Here is a 21,528-nt window from a genome sequence, read left to right as displayed (position 1 = left end):
TTCCCCTCTCAATATTAAACATATCTCAAAAAACATAGAGGGTTATTCAAATGACTCATCATTAGGTTTTCAAGATAAAGAGACCGCTTTAGCACAACCTTCGATCAATGTCAAACAAGAGCTTCCTGACCTCCCTTGTCTAAAAACATATAATGAAAAAGAGGAACCTAGGGAAATCTGTAGAGTCTTTTGCGATAGTTACTTTGACAATGATGATGTCGTTGAGTTATCTCAAGTAACTCAACTAAGGTCAGATAATAAGGAACATCTTAAATCAGAAATCATATCAGCCAATCCTCATCTCAAAGTAAAAGCTCATTTGAATAATTTTACTATCCAAGACAATACCCCGATCTGTGATTCATATCATGAGGAAAGCTTCATCCCTGTTCACAATCATAACTTAGTTCCTGATTCACAAAACCTAGCCAGTTCTTGTGAGGAGCAATATGTTACAAATAAATCCCAGTTGTGCTGTAACACTTTTTCTGTAAATACCCAATCATTTCTTTCTCACTTGCACTCATTTTGTACAGAATCGGATTTCTTCTTAAATTTTCAAACTTTTGATAGATTATGTTTTAGCGATTTACATATGAGAACTTTCATTTCAAACGAAATCGCTAAAAACTCAGCGTTAACAAAAAACAGGTTACAAGTCATTAAAACTAAAAAATCATTTTCGCAATATGACTTGTTATCCTTCCTATTGAGAGATCATCAATTCATAACAGAAATTCATCCTAATTTTTATGATCCAATAGGTATCCAGTTGGAAAAGAGCTCTCATGAGAAAGGAAAATCAGACAGAATTCCAATTGGGGTTGTATGTTTTTATTCCACAGCCATTATTTATGATCCAAGGAAAGTTTGGTTCTTTTTACTCATGCTTGGAAGATTCATACGGCTAGGAATAAAAATGAATACATGGTTCCATTGGAAATATCATTTCACATAGTTATTTCCTGTATATAGTTAGAATAGGAGTAGGAGTAATTTAGCTAGGTTATTAGGTTTGCTTTTAATAAATCGATAGGCCAAGTTATTCTTATTCTCTACATAACCCTAGGGAATGTTCGCCTCTCATAATAATGTTTGCTTTGGTTAACGGCACTTGGAATTTACTAAAGACACCTTTTTCTCTATTGAAAATTTTTGAAACTTCTGCTTCTATGAACAGCAAATCTTTTAGGAATTTGATCTTTATTATCAACAAAACTTTAACCCAGATATGATGATAGTTTCAACTGCAAAAACTTTAAAGAAAGCTAACTTAGTGGAAAATTTGTTTTTAGGTCAGCACAATGAAAGGTATCAATATTAAAATAAAAATTCTCTGTGGAAGCAGCCATTACCAAAAACAGCCCTATCATTGTCGTCCAGAACTTTCTTAAGGAAAGAAAATTTGACTTCCTCCCTGCTAAAGGAAAACACAGCATTCAGAGGAATAATCTAAAAAGACGCTATATCTCAAAGAATGAGAGGTATCATCACGAGCCGGCTTATCATGATCACAAATATTATAACTTGCTGACTTTGCTAAAACTATCTACCAAAACAGGGCAATGACTCAAGATTGTTGCAATCAAAAGGCAAGGGGTCTCATCACGAGCCAGCTTGTTCAGCAAAAGTGTAAATCAAGTGAATGACTGTGTCATAATTTGGCCACCAAACCAAGACATTTTTCTTTAGAGAATAAAAAAGGAAAAAGTGTCAAAAAAGGATTTTTCTCTGAAAAAGTTCTAAATAACCTTAAGCAGGATAAAGGATCATTGCTGGGTAATAGGTAACCCTGTCAAGGCTATGGACGCATGCTGGCAGCAGAGGCTCTACCTGCGACAAAGGAGAATATTTAAGAAAATGAGTTGATACATAGAGAAGAATTTATTTTATGTTTTACAAGACCAAGTAATGACTTGTTTAAATGCAAAGACAAGCTGAAGACACAAGTAATTGAAATAGAAACAGGTTGAAACGAAACATCATTGACAGTTTAAAGTATTATTTGCTTTATCTGTTTATAATAAAGTTCAAGTTTTTCTTTAAGACATTTTTCTCAGGAAGTTTGAAAGCATAAATGTAAAAGCAGAGATAACTGGTTCTCCCAAGTGAATCGCCAATTGTTGTAGCCAGCAACACCCCCCCTTATTCAATTAAGTATCAGCCATGATACTAGATGAATGGGGACCCTTCATTAATTTTTAGGAAAGCAAGAGTTTCTTTTTTGAAGTCACAATCATACACTTGGAAAAAGCCTCTTAGATATTCTAAAACCTAAGTCTATGATAAAAGAGAAAACCTTAAGGTCGCATTGCAAAAGATATGAAACACCTTCATTTCCCTTTTTATGCGCAAGATCCTCGTGTTAATAATGACATCGCATCGCAAATTGGTAACGCTCATGAAGAAAATTTAAACATCCCCCGATCTACGATAACGCCGATCGCTAGATCGCATATCGCAGAAATGAGCCAGGCAAGATTTTGTGAATATCAAATTCCTGTGATCTGCGATATTGCGATCACTGTGATGCCACATCCATGCGATTTGCGATGATGCGATTTGCGATGATGCGATTAGCGATCGCGCGACATGCGAGGTTACATCAGCAAATCATAAATCACTTCGGTACGAATCCTTCAGGCGCGCCATTCAAAGAAAAAGCCACTTACTATAATCTGACCTGAAATCATGCACTTTTAATGATAGTAAATGAATTAGTTGTCAGTTATTAAGTGGATTAAAGACGCGTGCCTTGGTAGAGATTTGCTTCATGTAAGGTGGCATATTTGATTTATCTCTTGCATTTAAAACTCTCCCATCACCTTTCTGGATCAGTCATTTGCATTTCACTCGTAACCTGCAGGAACAAAACGCGAAGACGACTCAGATAGAAACGCAAAGCGAAATGGGAAAGAAGAACAAAGCTCAAAGCTCCGAAGCAAGAGAGAAGACCAAGGAGAAAAGCCTAGAATAATGAAGGTGACTACTTTCGCGGGCGCTCCACGCTCTTCTGAGTTGACTTTGGAGGACCTAGCATGTTCATTCCTCCACAGAATAGCTGCCGCAGCCGAGAAGATAGCGCCAGCTCTCATAAATGCCGTTTTCGCAGCCCAGCTCAGCGCAGAAATCAGCCAGCCGACTCTTCTCAAGCCTATGCTGGACACTTGCAACTTCAAAGACCAAGTTCACAAATGACTTCATTTAAAATGTTGTTTTTTCTCTTTTAACTAGATTAGAAAAAGGATGGTCATTTGAAAACCGTATCCTAAAATTTTGTAAAGATACTATTATTAGAATTAGGAAGTAGTATTTTAACCCTTCTCATTGCATTGGAGAAGGGTCCAGAAATTTGTCAAAAAATTGTCCTCGGAACATGCACTTCTGCACCCTCAGAGGACGTTTTGATGAATGGAAGGATCGAGATTTAATTATGTTTGCATTTTAATGTCTGCTACTGATGTTGCACTTTTTTACTCTTAGTAGATGTTAGAAGTAAGTAGAGATAAATCGTTATTGCTTGAAGTTTGTGAGTTAAAATCAGTCATAAATGGTACTTTTACCTCTTGACGAATTTCTGCTTATATTCTTAAAGTGATATGCAGTTTTAGTTGTTTATATGTTAATGTATGGATGTTTGGGTTACCATTTGGCACTTCTGTACGGTGGAATCATTTGTTTGTGCTTGACATATGAATGACTTATTATGCGATATGCTGTTCACAACTGTTTTGCCTAACTTCTTATGCAGAGAGGTTTATCTTAAATGGTTCATATTCTTACGATAACTGAATGATCTTTATTACCAGTTATTGTTCGAAATCTTTTAGATCGCATAATATAAGAGATATATCCCGGGTTAGCGTAGATTAGATGTGCTGTTTTCATTAGATTACAATAGTATAGAATCTGTTTACTAGTTAGATTTGAGTTAGCTCTAAAATACTTTCAGAATCAGCATAATCAAAATCTACACACACACACACATAACCTTTAGATTGGGAAGCTGCTCCCATTACCCCCAGTCAGACCCGCTACACCAAACGGGCAATGAGCCGCCAACCAAGTTCCAGACCGGGTGGGTATCCCCCTTGTTGTTGACCCGATTTCGGGGCCCTCAACATGCCCTTACATTATCATTGTTAAGTTGGCTCTGATTATATTATAACCCCTTAGACTCCTATATGTAGAAAGGAGGTCTTTTTATTTCTATTATCAAATAATTCTTCATTTGTGTAATGTAAAGGAGGTTTCCCCCTCAAAGAGGTTGAATTATAAGGCGTTGATCTATATTTTCTATATTTTTCTGAGCTGGTTTCATAACAGATTATGCCCTAGTTATTGCAGATACTCTCCATGGTTTCAATATTCCAAACATTGACTATGATAGTGACCATTATACTTACCAAGCTCTTAGTAAAGTGGTTGCGGGATTTCTAGAAGTCACGTCATCGCCATTATGGGGATTTGTGACATTTCATTCACACACATAATTGGCAATGTTATTGTCAAGCTTCAAGGGGAAAACAAATTCAAGGATGCAACTTACATGGTAAGATGTTTAAAATGCATATTTGATTAATGTTGAAAAATTCATTTATGTACAAGTTAATTGAACTTTTACTATTTCACGTTACAGGAAAAATTCAAATTTTCTTAATCGTGAAGATCAACTATTTGTAAATGATTGTGAGTTCATCCATATTAACAGTTGAGAAAAAGAAGATAGCTATATGTCTATGATTTTTAATCAAGTAAATGGAAAGAGTCATAGCCAAATACTAACTTATGATGCTATTGTGAGAAAACTAACATATGAAGACAAAGAAGCAAAAGGATAAATAGTTAACATCTATAAAAAACCACAGGTATTGATTAACTATCCTATAGACATATGTTGAAGTGAAGGAGATTGGGTTCTGGATTTATTTTCTGGCTCAGGTAAGTTTTATTATATGGAATTGAATTTCAATATGTTATTTCTTAATAAATATGTCATTGTACTAATTTACTTCATTATTTCTTTTGTGCTTGGTAATTAGGTACAACGCTAGCATCTTGCCTTCAAAAAGGAAGAAATTGCATCACAATTGAAAAAGATACAATATAATGCAATTACATTTAGCAAAGAATTAATGCTCTTCAATCTCTTCCAGATGCAATGCAAGAAATTGGGTTGAAGAAATGGGACTTTAGTGAATCACGTGTGGCAAAAAAGGCAAAGGAACCACAACCACAATTACACGGAATGATTGGAAACGCATACATTGGGAGATTTGCAGACATCAAAGATGCATTAGAAGAGGAAAATGTAGAAAAATGTAGAAAAAAATATTGTGGAAGAAGACAATGATGAAACTCTAGAGGACGAAGAGTTTGGATTATGTGACATTGTTGATTAAATTTAAGCTTGGAAGTCAAGCTCATTTTTTGTAACTATTAATTACTTATACTTGTAATGTTTTGACTTTGACATTTTATGAGAAGAATATACACTCAATTAAGGTTGTTATGTGTTCAATATTTGTATTATGTGATTTTTGCATTAATTTTTAAGTTAATCGTTATTTTTTGAAAAAAAATTGATTATTATTATTTTTTTGACATGAAATTCATAAAAAAAAAACTATTATTTATCCATTTTTAGTTAAAAATTTCTCATGAAAATTGTGATTTTGACATGTCATTTCTAGCAAAAAATTATCAAAATGTGTAGATTTTTAGTTATATTTATGTTAAAAATGGTTATTTTTATGTCAATTGTTAATAAATATTGCTTTTTAGAGACAATTATTTCATGTGGATTAAAAAATTAATTAACGATGTATAAATTTGTAGAATATCGAAAATTCAAAATCAACCTTCTCCTTTAAATATGCAAAACAATAAAACCCTCACTACAAAAAAAATTAAAATAAAAACAAGAAAATATTAAGAAGAATACCACTTCAAAAATTATTAATTTACCAAATAATTATTTACATTTCATACATTAGAAAATTAAAAGTAAAGAAAAAAAAAACCTTTTAAAAAATGGCATGGTGTAGAATTACCACTTTTTAAATCAGTATCAAAATCACTACCACTATAAAATGCAATGTACATAAAAAAATTTATAGTGCCAAAAGAGGAAGGGAAAATGGGACAAGAAGTAATCATGAACTTAGGGTACAAGTAATAAAGAGAATGCAACGCCGTCGAATAAGTTCAATGCATCTGACAGAGGGCAGGGATTTTGACATGACGAGCAGAACAAGGATGCAGGCTGGAAACCTATAGAGTGTTGGATTTATGGAAAATATCATCACAAGAGAGATTTTCTGTAGAATCAGGTTGGTAGGCCTTAGATATATAGTGCAAAAGAGTCAAATACTATTCGGGATGTTCTCCAAAGAGTTCCTCGTATCTATGCATCACGGGACAAAAAACATGGAGGCCATCAGGAATCTATCATTGAGATGGATGGTAATATTTTTGATCAAGTTGTTTCTATTTTGATATACCCTAGATCTAATTATAGTTATGTTAGTCCTAACCTAGTGGATAAGTGCAATGCATGTAGAGTCTTCGTTAGTGTAGCTAGCTACAGGTGCAAAGAAGCAAGTTCACCATTGGGTAAGAGCTTGTGCATTTAATTTGAATGGTATGCCTACCTCAACACATTTGAATATACTACCATTGGGATCATACAATATGTTGTTAGGACTGGATTGGTTGTGCCTTTATTGAAACAAGGTGGATTGTTATGACAAAACAATTTAGTGCTTGGATGACAATGGGGAACAAAGAGTTTTGTGAGGTAAGAATAAAGTTCCATCAGCTAGTATGGTGACAGTTATGTAGGAAAAGTGTAGTTGTAGAAAAGGGTGCGTGTTATTTTCTATACATATATGTAGTGAAAATGGTAAGGAAGTTGAGGATGAAGATGTTCTGAGAAGGTACCCAGTTCTACAATAGTTTGAAGATCTGTTTCCCGCAAATATTTCATAGTTTCCATGTCACAGGGAAATAGATTTTTCTATTAAGGTTGTGTCAGGGGCAGCTCCAACATCAAAATAACCTTACAAGATGATTATACCTGAGTTGATAGAGTTGAAGCTATAGTTGAAGGAAATGTTGGACAAGGGATACATTAGGAGAAGTCTATCACCATGGGGCACATTGATATTGTTTGTGAAGAAGAAAGATGGTACTCTTGTGATATTCATTGACTACAGGAAGTTGAACAAAGTGACCATCAAGAATAGGTATTTGTTACCAAGTATTAATGACTTGTTCGATCGGTTGAATGGAGCAACAATGTTCCCGAATATTGATCTTTGATTTGGATATCATCAGGTACGCATTAAAGAAAAGGACATATATAAGAAAACTTTCTTGACGACATATGGGCATTATGAGCTTGTTGTCATTTCATTTGGTTTAACTACTTCTCTAGCTACCTTTATGTGCTTGATGAATAGTGTATTGCATCTATGCTTGGACAAGTTTGTTATTGTGTTCATTGATGATATATTAGTATATACAAAAAATGAAAAAGAGCATGCTGAGCATTAGGAGTAGTGTTGAGATTGTTGAGAGAGCATCAGTTGTATGTTAAGCTCAACAAGTGCAACTTCTTTCAGACTGTGGTACACTAATTGGGACATGTAGCCTCTAAGGATTTTATAGTAGTGGACCTAGAGAAGATAAGAGTTATCATGGAGTGGAAAGCTCCCAAAAATGTAGTTAAGGTGAGATCGTTCATAGGATTGGAAGGTTACTACAAGAAGTTCATCAGGAAATTCTCACAGATTTCTTATTTTATTACATCGTTGTAAAGGAAAGGTAAGAATTTTGAATGGACAAAGGAGTTTGGGGCCAGTTTTAACCAGCTCAAGCAGTTGTTGACACATGGACCAGTGTTAAAGATTGCAAATCTTGACAAAGAATTTGTAGTATGCACAAATGATTGCAAGAGAATACTTGGTGAAGTCCTTATGCAGGATGGAGAGGTGGTATGCTATGATTCATGAAAACTAAATGAGAATGATAAGGACTACCTCGAGTTGGCACTTATCATACATGCATTGAAGTTTTTGAGGCACTATCTTCTTGGTAGGAGGTTTGTATTGATGAGTGATTAGAGTGGTTTGTGATATCTATTTGACCAACCGTATCCAAATGGTAGACAGGCTAGACGGTTGGCCACGATCAATGAGTTTAATTTTGATATCAGGTATATCAAAGTTAAATAGAATATGGTGGTAGATTCTCTTAGCAGACGGATACAAGTAAATAACTTAGTAGCTATGAGATCCTATCGGGAAGGCGTAGAGGATAGGATCTTGAAGGTAGGTCAATAGGATGTTAGGCATATGGATATTTTGCACTGGTTGTAATAGAGTTCAAATAGTGGCATAGGTACAGGTATAGGTGGAAATACAAGTACAGGTGTAGGTACATTTGGTGGTATAGGTACAGGTACAGGTTATGATATAGGTAGTGGCAGAGGTATAGGTATAGATGCAGGTGCCCAAGATGTGGACTATCATCTCACAGTAGATGGATTGGTTAGATTTAGAGACAAGATATATGTGCCAAATAATAGACAACTCAAGAAGGTGATCGAGAGGGAGTTTCACGCGAAACCATATTCAGGTCACCGAGGCTATCATAAGACATTAACTGTAGTGAACAAATTTTAATATTGGTTGAATATGAAGAAGTGTGTAACAAAGCTTGTGGCTAGGTGTTTTTATTTTCAGTGCATGAAGGAAGACTATAAGCATCCAGGTGGACTACTACAGCAGATTGTGATTTCGGAATGGATATGGGAGGTTACTTCCATGGATTTTATGACAAGGTTGCCGAGGCTAGTGAGGCAACATGATTCCATCATGGTAGTGGTGGATAGGTTGAAAAAGGTTGTGCACTTCATTCCAATTATGTACACATTCTTAGCTAGCAATGTAGCAAAGGTGTCATATGGGACGTGGTCAAATTGCATCGAGTTATGAAGGATATTGTGTCAGACAAGGATGTGAAATTCACTTCCAATTTTTGGAAGGAATTGTTTTTAGGTTTGGACACAACGTTGGCCTTCAATACAACTTATCATCTGCAGAAATATAGACAGGTAGAGAGGGTCGATAAGATATTGGATGACATGTTGAGGATGTATGTGATGCATGAGTTGTGGAAGTGGGAATATTACCTTTAACTAGTACAGTTTGCTTACAACAATGGGTATCATGAATCTTTGAAGATGAGTCTATTTGAGGAATTGTATGGGAAATGTTACAATACTCCCGTCAATTGGAACGATCCAGTTAATAGAGTGTTTATTGGACTAGACGTGTTGGCGGAAATGCAGGTAATCAAGAAAAATTTGATGATAGGAAGAAGAGATATGTAGATTGAAACAAGTTGTTTAAGCAGTTCTAGGTTGGGGAACAGGTGTAATTTTGTATCAAACCAAAGAATATCCCCTTACGGATTGCATTATGTACCAACCTTGCACCCCAGTTTCATAGACCCTTGATTATTATTGAGAGGATCGGGCAAGTAGTCTATTGACTTGCACTGCCTCTAATAATGAAATTCCATCATGTTTTCCATGTTTCATTACTTAAGAAGTATGTTAAAGATGTTGATCATGTGATTGATTGGTCTGTATTGCAGGTGTAGCCAGGTGGATAATTCCAGCTGAAGCCTCAGTGTATATTGTAGAGAAAGACTCTCATGCTATGGAACTGAGCAATTGAGTAGGTTAAAGTGTAATAGAAGAATTTTGGGCCCAATGAAACTACATGGGAGATGGTAGGTCATATGCGGGCTATCTATCCTTCCTTATTCGTTGGTTAAGTGGATGTTTTGAAATATGTCTTTGGTATATGTTTTCGGTAGATTTTTTGGTGATGTTTGGTATATGTACATATGTATATGGATCTAAATACTTCCATGTGCTATGTTATAAAGCTGCAATAAGTGGTATGGGTGTCATTTCATTATGATGTTATACTTGTTATGTCATCGTGTTGGTTTTCTTCTTAGCAAGTTGATCATTATAAATATTGCAACGAGCTAAGTCATAAAGCTCCATGGGAAGTATGTTTTTTTACAGAAGCCTTGTTAGTTGTAGGTGTTTTTGAGCATCAAGGATGGTGTTGCCCCAAGGTGGAGGGTTTCGTAACACCCTTGGTTAAAATTTTATGTAATAAGAGTTAATAAACGAAAAATAGTAATCATGATTGATGGGACACTCATTCCAACCTAAATGTTGGGAAAAACATCTTAGTGGGTGTTCATTTGGTTTGCTATGGCTAAGGAAATTGGAAAAGGTAATGTCTATCTTTGGAAAGGTAATGGAATTTTGGCACATTTATTTATGAAAGTAATGGACATTAGGAGAAAATGGAGGTGAAAGGTAACAGGTTGCATGTAAGTACGAAATTGAAGGAAAATAATAGAAAATGAAGAAAATAGAGGCCTCATTGATAAAAAGGATTCTAAGGATTAGTTTGTAAGATTTTTATGGGTTTTTGTGGGGCTCTCACTATTCTCTCTCTCTCTCGCATACTTTTGGACACTTAGAGTTTTCTTAGAGCACTATTGGATGAGTGTAGCATAATTGGAGTTTTGAACTCACTCTCTACTCTCTCTCTCCCATACTCTTGGACACTTAGAGTTTTCTTGGAGCACTATTGGAGGAGTGTGACATACTTGGATATTTGGAATTCTCTCTCTATTCTCTCTGTCTCATACTCTTGGATACAAAAAATTCTTCTTGGAGAACTCTTGGAGGAGTGTGGCATACTTGGAGTTTTGGAGCTAGAAGGAAAAGGAAGAGAAGTAAAGTTTAAGAGGACATCGAGATCAATAGCTATAACGACGTTTTCTTGGAAGTACCAAGTTGCATGTATGTTTTCCTCACTATTTTTGTAATGCATGGCATATGCATGTGGTTTATAGGTCATGATCTATCACTAGCATGGAGGATTACCTAGATTGAAAGTGGATTTTTCTAGCCCTGCCATTTCCTGGATAGCCATGGTGTCATGGATTCATTTCTTTTTTTTAGTCTGTTCTGATGTTTCGTTTAGCATGAGTTGAGTTACTAGTTCCAAGAAGCCCTCGTTGGACAAACGCTCCAGAAGCCCTATGACAACTTGCATTTTGTAACCAGTCTTAGAAGCCTTAGTTTGGAAAATGCTTTGGAAGCCCTTGTTGGGTTGAGTTACTAGTCTTAGAAGCCTTGGTTGGAACAAATGCTTTGGAGCCCTGAAAGGATTAGGTAAGGACTAATATGATGATGGTTTTGTGATGTCTGGCTGTGAGGTTTAACCAATGTTTGATGGGTTGAGGTGGCTAGCATGTAGAAGCGCTGGATGATTTTGGACTGAATTGCTTTATGAGATTGGACATTCATGTTGGAATATGGCATGGGGGTGACTGGCTGAAGAGAGTTTTGGCTCAACCATGTCTATGGTTGGGTGGCTCATGGAAGTGCCAGAATTGGTTGGCCTTTGCATCATTAATATGAGGTTATTTCTCCTTTTTTATTTTATGGGTAATGTATTGGTTTATATGTAGATTATATTGTTGTTGTTTCCTCGTTATCTTTTTTGTTATTATGTTGGTTATGATCATGTATTATGGAAATAGTTGTGTGTGGCTCCCATCATGTTTTCACTTGTAAATGAATGAAAAATGCATTTATGTCCTAATGGATGAAATTGTAGATAATGTGCTAAGGATTTAATTATTGTTAGTGATCCTCAGATGAGTATGAGACCCCTATGCTTAAATTTGTCATTTACACCTATATATTACATATTTGTGATATGATTGACGAAATTCTTGTCATGGCTAGTAGGGGTCCAATCAAGGGCTTGTTTAAGTAGTTGTATTTGCATCATCATTTCTTTGTTATCTTTCTGTTCTGAAGGTTTCATTGAATTTTGGGCAGTGACCTGGGTTCTAGGCCTGAAAAAGTGGCTCAAATCCTAGGGACTCTACCACAACACAGATAAAGATAGTCCCTAGATGATGGAATGCCATGAAGTGGGAGCACCCAAAGGCTTTTGGATGTTGTGATGCCCATAAAATGGGAGCATTTGGGGGTTAAGTGGTCTAAAATCTCAATGGGACCTAGTGGGTGGTTACAAAAAAGGTTGGGATGTTTCCTAGGAGTCCTATTGTTGATGTGGAAGGTTTCTATGGTGTGTGTCCATCGGTTTCCTTTTCTTAACGTGACTTAGGAGGATGAATCATATCATAATAACTTCTCGTCACATTTTTACCCAAGTTGGCTGATTACTTGGGTAGACTTGGGAGGAGGGTGTTACAATGAACTTTGAGGATTAGGTTTGACAACCAATATTATATCTTGTAGTAGTGCTCAAGTCAATTTCTTCTATTTTAGTTTTATTTGTGCTAAGTTTTAAGCCCATTTGATATGAACAGGTTTTGGAACTGAATATAGCTATTATTTTGAACAGGCCTTGGAAAATAATATTAAAGAAAAAATATCACATTTTTTCCATGTTCTCGTAAGTAATACTTGTACAGTTTCAAAAGGGATCATTGAAATATCTTTAGATTCCATGAATGTCATTGGATATGAAAGACTTGATTTTGTCGTACTATTATAGGCAGAAAACATTCTCACTATATACAATGTTTCAAACATTTGGCATGCCCCCCTTCTATTAAGGGAAAAAAGAGCTCTATAATGTGGATTATGCGATCGAGCTTGGCTTTAGTGCTTATTCAATTGGCCCTACTACTGATCTTGTTGTGCATATGGTTACCCAAAGGTTTTTATTTTTTCCTTTGAAGTGTTATCAGAGAAGGGATATGATGGGGGCAAGTGTTGTATGTTTTCCTATGTTCCCTTAGTTTTTCTTTCATTTCAATTCATGATCGACTTGTGTTTAGTATTATATGTCATCATCAATTTTTCTAATAACATGGAACGTGTTTGTGTAGTTCTTTGTCTATTTTGTAAGTCATTTAATAAGGTTGGAAACTATTTCCTTTTTGTTACATTGGTGGTGTGGTTCGCCCCCTTACTTCCTTTTCTTCCTTTTGTAAGTTTCTAAATGCAATCCTTTTTTATTTCATAAATTTCTAAATGAAATCCTTTCCACTTTTTTAAATATTTCCATTCATTATTGGCCTAGGCTTTTATATACAATAATCGAGCAACAATATTGAATTCGAAAGAAGTTTCCACAATAATAAGATGTTGATCTTCAAGTTGTTAATAATATTTTGAGTGTTTTCTATAATGACAAAAGTGTAGCTACAAATCTCTGCATATGTTTCTTGGTGGATCCAACAATCTAATGTCATCCACATCTTAAGGACTGTAATTGTAATAAGTTTTTATTCTCTACTTTCTAGAAACAGAAGTTCCAAAAAGACTTTTGTCATATTTTTCTTGCACTACATGATATAAACACATTTATGGAACCGTCAACCACTGTAAATTCTTATGCTATGTAATTTGACTAATGTTATAGGATGACTAGATGATTATGTTTAAGAAATTATGCGTCACATTTCATCCAAATTTGCTTTGCAAGGGAGAAAACAACCAGTCGATCGTTGAGGATCTTAGGGACTAACACTCTATTTTGGGGTAGGGAAACCTTAAAACAATTTAGAAGACTTAACGCTAAGGGAGAGGGAAAAACATGACATTGGAATGTTGTTTATACCTCTTCTACTATATCATTTAGTTGAAGAAGACGCTGATTTAGAAAATTAATATGGAAGATATTTTTGACAGATATTTGGTACAAAATTTTGTATGGTTAATATGATATTTTCTTGGAAATACCAAGAATGTGGAACATTCAAGAATCCAAGGATATTTTCAGGCCAGGCAGTAACTCCCTAAGGCAAAAAATGATTCGTGTGTCTTATTCCATTAGGTAGGTCTTCATTATATACATGAGGGAGAGATTGTTCAATTCATCTCCCAATGACTACTCATATTTCTAATTTATCTATTTAAATAAATTCACCCAATCACAAGGATTAGGTGTCAACATTCCCCCCCTTAATATGAAGGGATGTTGCTGAGTCCAAGCATCATTCTGAATCGTTCAAGCTTTTCTCTTCCAAGCGCTTTGGTGAAGATGTCTGCAATTTTCTCATTTGTGGAACAATGATGGAGATGGATTGTTTTGGCCTCAACATGATGTCGAATCAGATGATATTTAGTATTGATGTGCTTCATTCTATCATGGAATTTTGGGTTCTTGGCCAAATTTATTGCAGAGGTATTGTCAATCATGAGTGGAGTTGATTGTACTTGTTTTACCTGCAGATCTTCAAGAATTTTCCTGAGCCACACAATTTCTTTTGTTGCTTCAGCTGGTGCCACGTATTCTGCTTCTGTTGTGGAATCTGCTGGAACTGATTGTTTGCTTGATCTCTAGGGGATAGCTCCTGATCCAAGACTCATATCATATCCTGATGTTGATACCCCAGTTTCTTTGTCTCCATTGAAGTTTGAATCAGAGTATCCAATCAGGCTGAAGTCATCCACCCATGTATACTTGATTCCAAAGTCTTGAGTTGCCTTCAAGTACCTTAGAATTCTTTTTGTAGGAGAGCAATGTCCCTCAAAAGGCTTTTGCATAAACCTAGAGAGGATTCTAATAGCAAACGAAATGTCTGGTCTAGTAGTAGTTAGGTAGTTGAGACTTCCTACAAGCTATCTATACTTTGTTGCATCCTCAAATTCTTTTCCTTCAATAGATGTGAGCTTTAAGTTTTGTTCCACTGTAGTAGTAAGAGGATTGCACTCTATCATGCCAAACCTATTCAACAGATCTCCAATGTATTTCTTTTGAGAAAGAAATATGGACTTTGGATGTTGGGTTACTTCAATGCCAAGATAGTAATGAACATAGCCAAAATTAGTCATTTCAAAACTTTTCCCAAATTCCTTCTTTATGGATGCAATGTAGCTTTCACTCTTCCCTGTCCTCAAAAGATCATCTACATATACCACAAGATATATAACTATTTTTCCAACTTTCTTGACAAATAAAGTTGTATCATCAAGATCAAAATGTTTGAAATTGAGTTTCACAAGATGCTCAGTTAATTTTTCATACCAGGCTCGCGGTGCTTGATTGAGGCCATACAAGGACTTCACAAGTTTTCATACTTTATGTTCATGTCCTTTCATAGCAAATCCTTTAGGCTGGGACAAAAAAACATTCTCTTTTAGATATCCATTCAAGAAAGCAATTTTTACATCCATTTGACAGACTTTCCAACAGTTCTGAGCTGCTAGTGCAAAGAGTGTACGGATGGTAGCCCATTTTGCTGTGGGGGAAAAAGTCTCCTCATACTCGACCCCTTCTTTCTATGCAAAACCTTTGGCCACAAGCCTAGCTTTGTGCTTTTCAAGTGAGCCATCAACTTTATACTTGTTCTTGTAGACCCACTTGCAGCCAATTGGTTTGATTCCTAATGGAGGGTCAACCATCTTCCAAGTGCCATTCTTTGTGAGGGCATCATACTCCTTTTTCATCACTTCTTTCCATTCATCATGAGAAGCAGCTTATTTGAAGGAAGTTGGTTCAAAATTTGTAGACAATTTCAATTCACAATCATTAGAAACATCCATATCAACAGGTGAAATAGAGTCATCTACATCACCTCCATTTTTTCGGTTTGAATTCCTGGTTCCTGTCTTTCCAACTTCATCAGGATGAACACTTTCAAGTGTCTTTGTTAGCCACTTTGGGGGACCTTTCTCAGATGGTCCAGGCTGCTCCGTTGATTGAGTTGGGACTGAATCAAGATTGAGTCTCCCAATTCTATAAATCAAATCACTTAAAGCATCATCTGTTGTTGGAGTTTCATGTGCGGGAGAATGTTCCTCAGAAGAAGATTCCACATGTTGATCTAGTATAGGAATCCCCCCTTCAAGATGTGGAATCTGATTATCAAATTCTTGAAATGATTTTTCTTTTGCGAATCTATCCAAGCGATCAAGTTGCCGCTCAACAACATTGTCAATTTTGGATGATTCAAGAAAAATTACATCTCTAGATACAAAAAACTTCTTATTTACTTCACCATAGAGGCGGTATGTTTTGGAGGTGTTTGAATACCCCAGAAAGATACACTTACGACTTCTAGCACCAAGTTTGTTTCTATGTACCTTTGGTATCAAGGCATAATAGGTGGAACCAAAGACCCTGAGATGCTTTATCGAAGGAACATGTCCATACCACATTTCATATGGAGTCTTGTTTCTTATAGCATTAGATGGACATATATTCTTTATATATGCAGCACATAGAACATCATTAACCCAAAACATTATCTTTACATTTTTGAAGAATAGCATGGATTGTACCATATTTAAGATTGTTCTATTCATTCTTTCAGCTACACCATTATGTTGGGGATTATAAGGCACAATTGTTTGATGCTTGATCTCATGTTGGAGAAGATAGTTTTCAAATTCATTTGATGTGTATTATTTTCCATTATCAGTGCGAATAGACCCAATATGAGATTGTGCATCATTTTCAATCCATTTATGAAAATTCTTGAATGTTTGAAAAGCATCAGATTTGTTCTTCAATAAATAAACCCAACACATTCTGGTGTAATCATCAATAAATGTCACGATATATTTATTTCCATTTGCAGAAGGCACAAGCATTGGACCACATAAATCTGAATGAATGATTTCAAGTTTTCTATGTGCTCTTGAATGTGAATCATGAAAAGACTGTTCGCTATGCTTTCCTAGAATGCAAGCATCACATTGCTTAAGTTTCCTAGGAATTGTAGGCAAAACAACAACACCATTTTTCTTCAACAAACGGAGATTGTCATATTTCAAATGTCCAAATCTAGCATGCCATAATAAACTTGATGGAAGTGTACCTTCTTCATGATAAGAATTGTATGAGAAATGTTGTGCACGAGCAGAGGTTCCTTGCAGCTTGAGAAGCCTTTCTTCTTCTATTCCCCTCATGACAATTGAGTGGTCAGATGATTTTCTTACCTCAAGCTTGGAATCAAACATATGAATGGAGTGACCTTGCTGGTAGATGTGGACCAAGGATAGCAAGTTTCTCTTGAGTTGTGGGAGATATAGAACATGATGCAGAAGAAATTCTGGAAGACCAGGCAGTTTAAGCCGGATTGTGCCAAGCCCTGATGGCTTGATTTTTGATTGGTTTGAGAAGTATACTGCTCCATCAACATTGTGAGTGAAATCTTCAAAAAAATCTTTTCTATGAGTCATGTGGCAAGTTTCTCCTGAATCAAGCAACCAATCATTTTTCCAAGAAGCAAGTGAAGCATTAAATAAATCTTCATTTACTCCAATGTTACATTGTGCCACAACATAGTGAGCATTTTTAGGTGCTTTACTTTTGTCTGTATCATCAGTTTTACCTTTCTCTTGGTTTCTTTTTTGCTCAATTTTGTCCCATGGTAGCTTGCATGTAGAGGCATCATGTGATCCATTTCTTTTGCAGCGTATGCAGTGAAAATCTGCCTTTTCTCCTTGAGAATGTCTGACCCCCTTGCCTCTGAAATATCTTCCTCTTCCTCTTCGACCACCTCTTCCTCTTGTAGAATCTTGAGCAGGATGATTTTCTTTATGAGAAAGGCACACAGCCTCTTCAGAAGATTTAGGGGTTGTATTCTTTCCAAAATCTTTCTCTCTTTCAACAAACTTTTTCACAAGAGAGTCAAAGGTTATATCTTTGAGATTTCCATTTTCTTGCAATGACTCAAGATAATTAGAGTAAGTAGGATAAAGTGCCTTAAGAAAAGTGATAAGAGGAATATCCAATTCAACCTTAGTGGATTTCATATCATGCATTATAGACTTTACCTCAGATGCAAGAGCAAGAGGATCATTATTTTGTAGTTAAAGAGTGAAGAGTTTAATCATGAGTTGCACAACTTCAAGTGCAAAATGTGAGTCATAGAGTTATTTAAGCTTTTGTAAGTGTTCAAAGGAAGTTGAATATGACGAAATATGGTGACTTATCTCTTCATTTACAGATACTGTGATTAATGCATAAGCTTTGTTGTTCTTGATTTCCCAAATGGTGAGCTCTTTGTTTGTGGTAGGTTGTACTCGTTCATTGTCTCCGTCTCCGACACACACTCCTTTCCACAACTCATCGAAAATGAGGGTGTTTTTTATCATCCGGGACCATTTAGGATAGTTCTCCTTGCCAGTGAGAGCTATCCCCACAATGGATATGATTGAATGCATTTTGTAACAAAAAACTTCTGCTGCAAAATTTTACTCTTAATGGGAAACAATATACATCTGATATGATTGGAAAACATACTCAACTTGACAGCAAATATCAATACCCAAGATATATATATATCTGACCCATTTTTTTTTTCTTTTTACATAGATCACCCAATGAAGCCCTTCAAAAAGTTTTAACACACAAAGGTGATTTTAAAACATGCACAAATCAAGGCTCAACTCACATATACATTATAGGACAGCGTATCAAAAAATAGTTCAAAATACCATATATATTCAATGCATGGCTTCAACGCTTGCTCTTCATAAACCAGTGAACAGTTTCTTGTATACCACGCTTGGCCAAAAAAAAACTTCAACGTATGGCCAAAAAATTTTAGCATTCAATACCAATGTTACCAACGTTTTATGTCAAGAAAACTTCAGCATTCAGTACCAACATTACCAACGTTTTATGCCAAGAAAAATTCAGCGTTAAATACCAACTTTACCAATGTTTTATGTCAAAAAAATTCAGTGTCCAATAAGACTATCATTAATATAATGCCATGAACTTCTAGGCATACAATGGCAGTAGTTTTAATATACCACAATGCTAATGTAAATACCCGCGTTATATGCCAATGTTATATATCATACAAGTGCATGGAGTTACCAGTTCTCAGAATTGGGAGACCACCAACAGTCGACGTCCCTCCGAGTAGGTGTCGAATTCCTGAAAATAGTGCCATTTCTGATGTGGGGATTACGGTGCCCCCCCTTGACTCATTAACCTTTGAGCGCTGCTGAAAATGACTAAGGATTTTATTTTGGGATAGAGATGGGCATGGATGTAAAAGGTAATTCTAGGGATCCCATCAATGGCCACACTAAGGTAGTCGGACAGAGATGTTTATGATCCACATTAAAAATTCTACATATTGATTAGGACTCACAAATGTTTGAGCACTGGAATAATCAGATAGTTAACGTCCCACATTATGGCAGAAAACGTTATGTGGATAGTCGAAAGAGTGCAGGTAATGCAGCATCTAGACCTAGCAGTGACTGTGGAGGGGGAAGGTCTGAATATATGGAATATGCCATATAGATGGCACAACTAATTATATGGAGGAGAAACACAACTATATGGAGAGCAGACTAGGGAGTTACAAGGGACATGAGAGCTAAAGAAAGGAGTTGGCTCTGCTACCATGTCAGGCTAGGAAGTAAATCGATAAGGCAAAAAATGATTCGTATATCTTATTCCGTCAAGTAGGTCTTCATTATATACATGAGGGAGAGACTGTTCAGTTCATCTCCCGATGATTGTTCATATTTCTAATTTATCTATTTACATAAATTCACCCAATCACAAGGATTAGGTGTCAACAGATATAGATAGACTTAGTGGAGAGTAGAAAAATCAATTTAACCTTGTTTATGAAAGATGCAATCCCAAATAAGTAAGTATTTTCTTCATTTACATTAAACTGATCAATTTTTAAGAATAAATTTATATCAATTGTTGCAGATCAATTTAACCTTGTTTCCAAAATATGTGATACCAAATAAGTAAGTTTGGTCTTGGTTTAAATTGAGCTTATCGATTTTTAAGAAAAAAATTATATCAATTGTTGTGGTTTCCTACCTAGTGGAATAAATGAAATAACCTCAAAGTATTTAAGTGTGTCATGGTGTTTTCAACATTCATTTGTGTGATATTTGTGTAGGGTGGACTTGCACATAGTAAGTTCAAGTTTGATAAGAAATCGCATGAGCTATTGATTCTCATTTTTAAATTTTCAAGCTTTATTATCTCTTGACATGGTCAGTTGTGATAATTATTTTTTTCCTTTCTGAACTATAGGAACACATTCAACCGACAAGTAGTTGAAACAACCCCTATACCAACACCCATGGCAAGATGTTCTGTATACCAAGTAGTTTGTTCACATGAGAGTGTGTGCTCGTTTAAAAAATTAGTTGAAACAACCCCTATACCAACACCCATGGCAAGATGTTCTATATATCAAGTAGTTTGTTCACATGAGAGCGTGTGCTCGTTTACATGTAGTTTGAAATTTTTTTGGTGTGTTGGATGACATTGACTTAGACATTAGTTCTAGACTTTTTTTTTTCAATTGACATTAGCAGGAACTTGTTGTTTCACAAATCCCCTCATTTCATATTTAGTCCAATTCACAAAATCCAGGGACTTTTTGGTGTCTTTAAATTTTAATGATCTGATCAAGGAAAGAAGATTCATTCTGATGGCTCTCGAGTCTAAATTTATGTAATGTATTATATAATAATGATTCGTCCTAAAATAACTTGGATTTAGAAATAAGATTGCCCATTTAATATTCAACACTGTGAATCTTCGATCGACTCCAGTTCCTACCTCGCCCTCCTTTTAAACAAATCAATACTTTTAACATTTTAATTCCCAACGAATTGCCGGGGCCACAAAGTGAAATAAACACTACATAAATTTGATGAAAAATAACAAAGTCGAATAATTAATTAATTTACTTTATATTCTAAAATCTACGATCAAATTAATATAATTTTATTATATTGATTTCGATCATAATCTAGATTTATAATCCCACAAATGGAAATAGCAGATGGTTTATGCATTTAAATATACACACCACTCTGTGGAGTAGTCTTGATTATTAGTTCTTAACTTATATTAAGAAACATACATCCATGAAATAAAAAATATATAATTAATTGATAAAGTGGCACACTCCAATTATCCCGGTCTCCGTCGAGCTAACGAAACTTCAATAGTTTTGAATATCAATTGAATATCGTAAAATGCAGAGGCAAAATGGAAAATTGCAGAATAAAGTAAATCTAAAACACTTTCCGGAGAAAAGTCATGGCCATGAGGAATCCATTAGGTATTGTAAATGTGTTATAAAACCTGCACAGATGAATCTAGCTAGTAAAGGTTGAACACACAACTTTGTAGAGCAAAAACACTAAAATAAAATTGAAAGAACCAAAGAATGATTCATTAGAAAATAGGTTACAATGCTCATGATATAGCATTACTGGGTGAAGATCCCAAGGTAATGCACCATAGTGGTGATCAATGAGAAGACTCAACACCTACAACAAGTTCCGGAGAGAACTGTCCAGTTGTGGAGTGAAAGAAGGAGCAAATCAGGGAGTAAATCATGCAGAAGAAATAACCAGTTGTGGAGTTAAAGAAGGAGCAAATCAAGTAGTAAATCATGCAGAGGAAATCTTGCATGTAGTCCCATGCT

This window comes from Pinus tabuliformis, chromosome 1_2, assembly GCF_031772625.1.
Source record: "Pinus tabuliformis cultivar Carrire ecotype Pingquan chromosome 1_2, CPIR1, whole genome shotgun sequence".
Taxonomy (NCBI): domain Eukaryota; kingdom Viridiplantae; phylum Streptophyta; class Pinopsida; order Pinales; family Pinaceae; genus Pinus; species Pinus tabuliformis.
Note: the sequence above shows the minus strand (reverse complement) of the source record.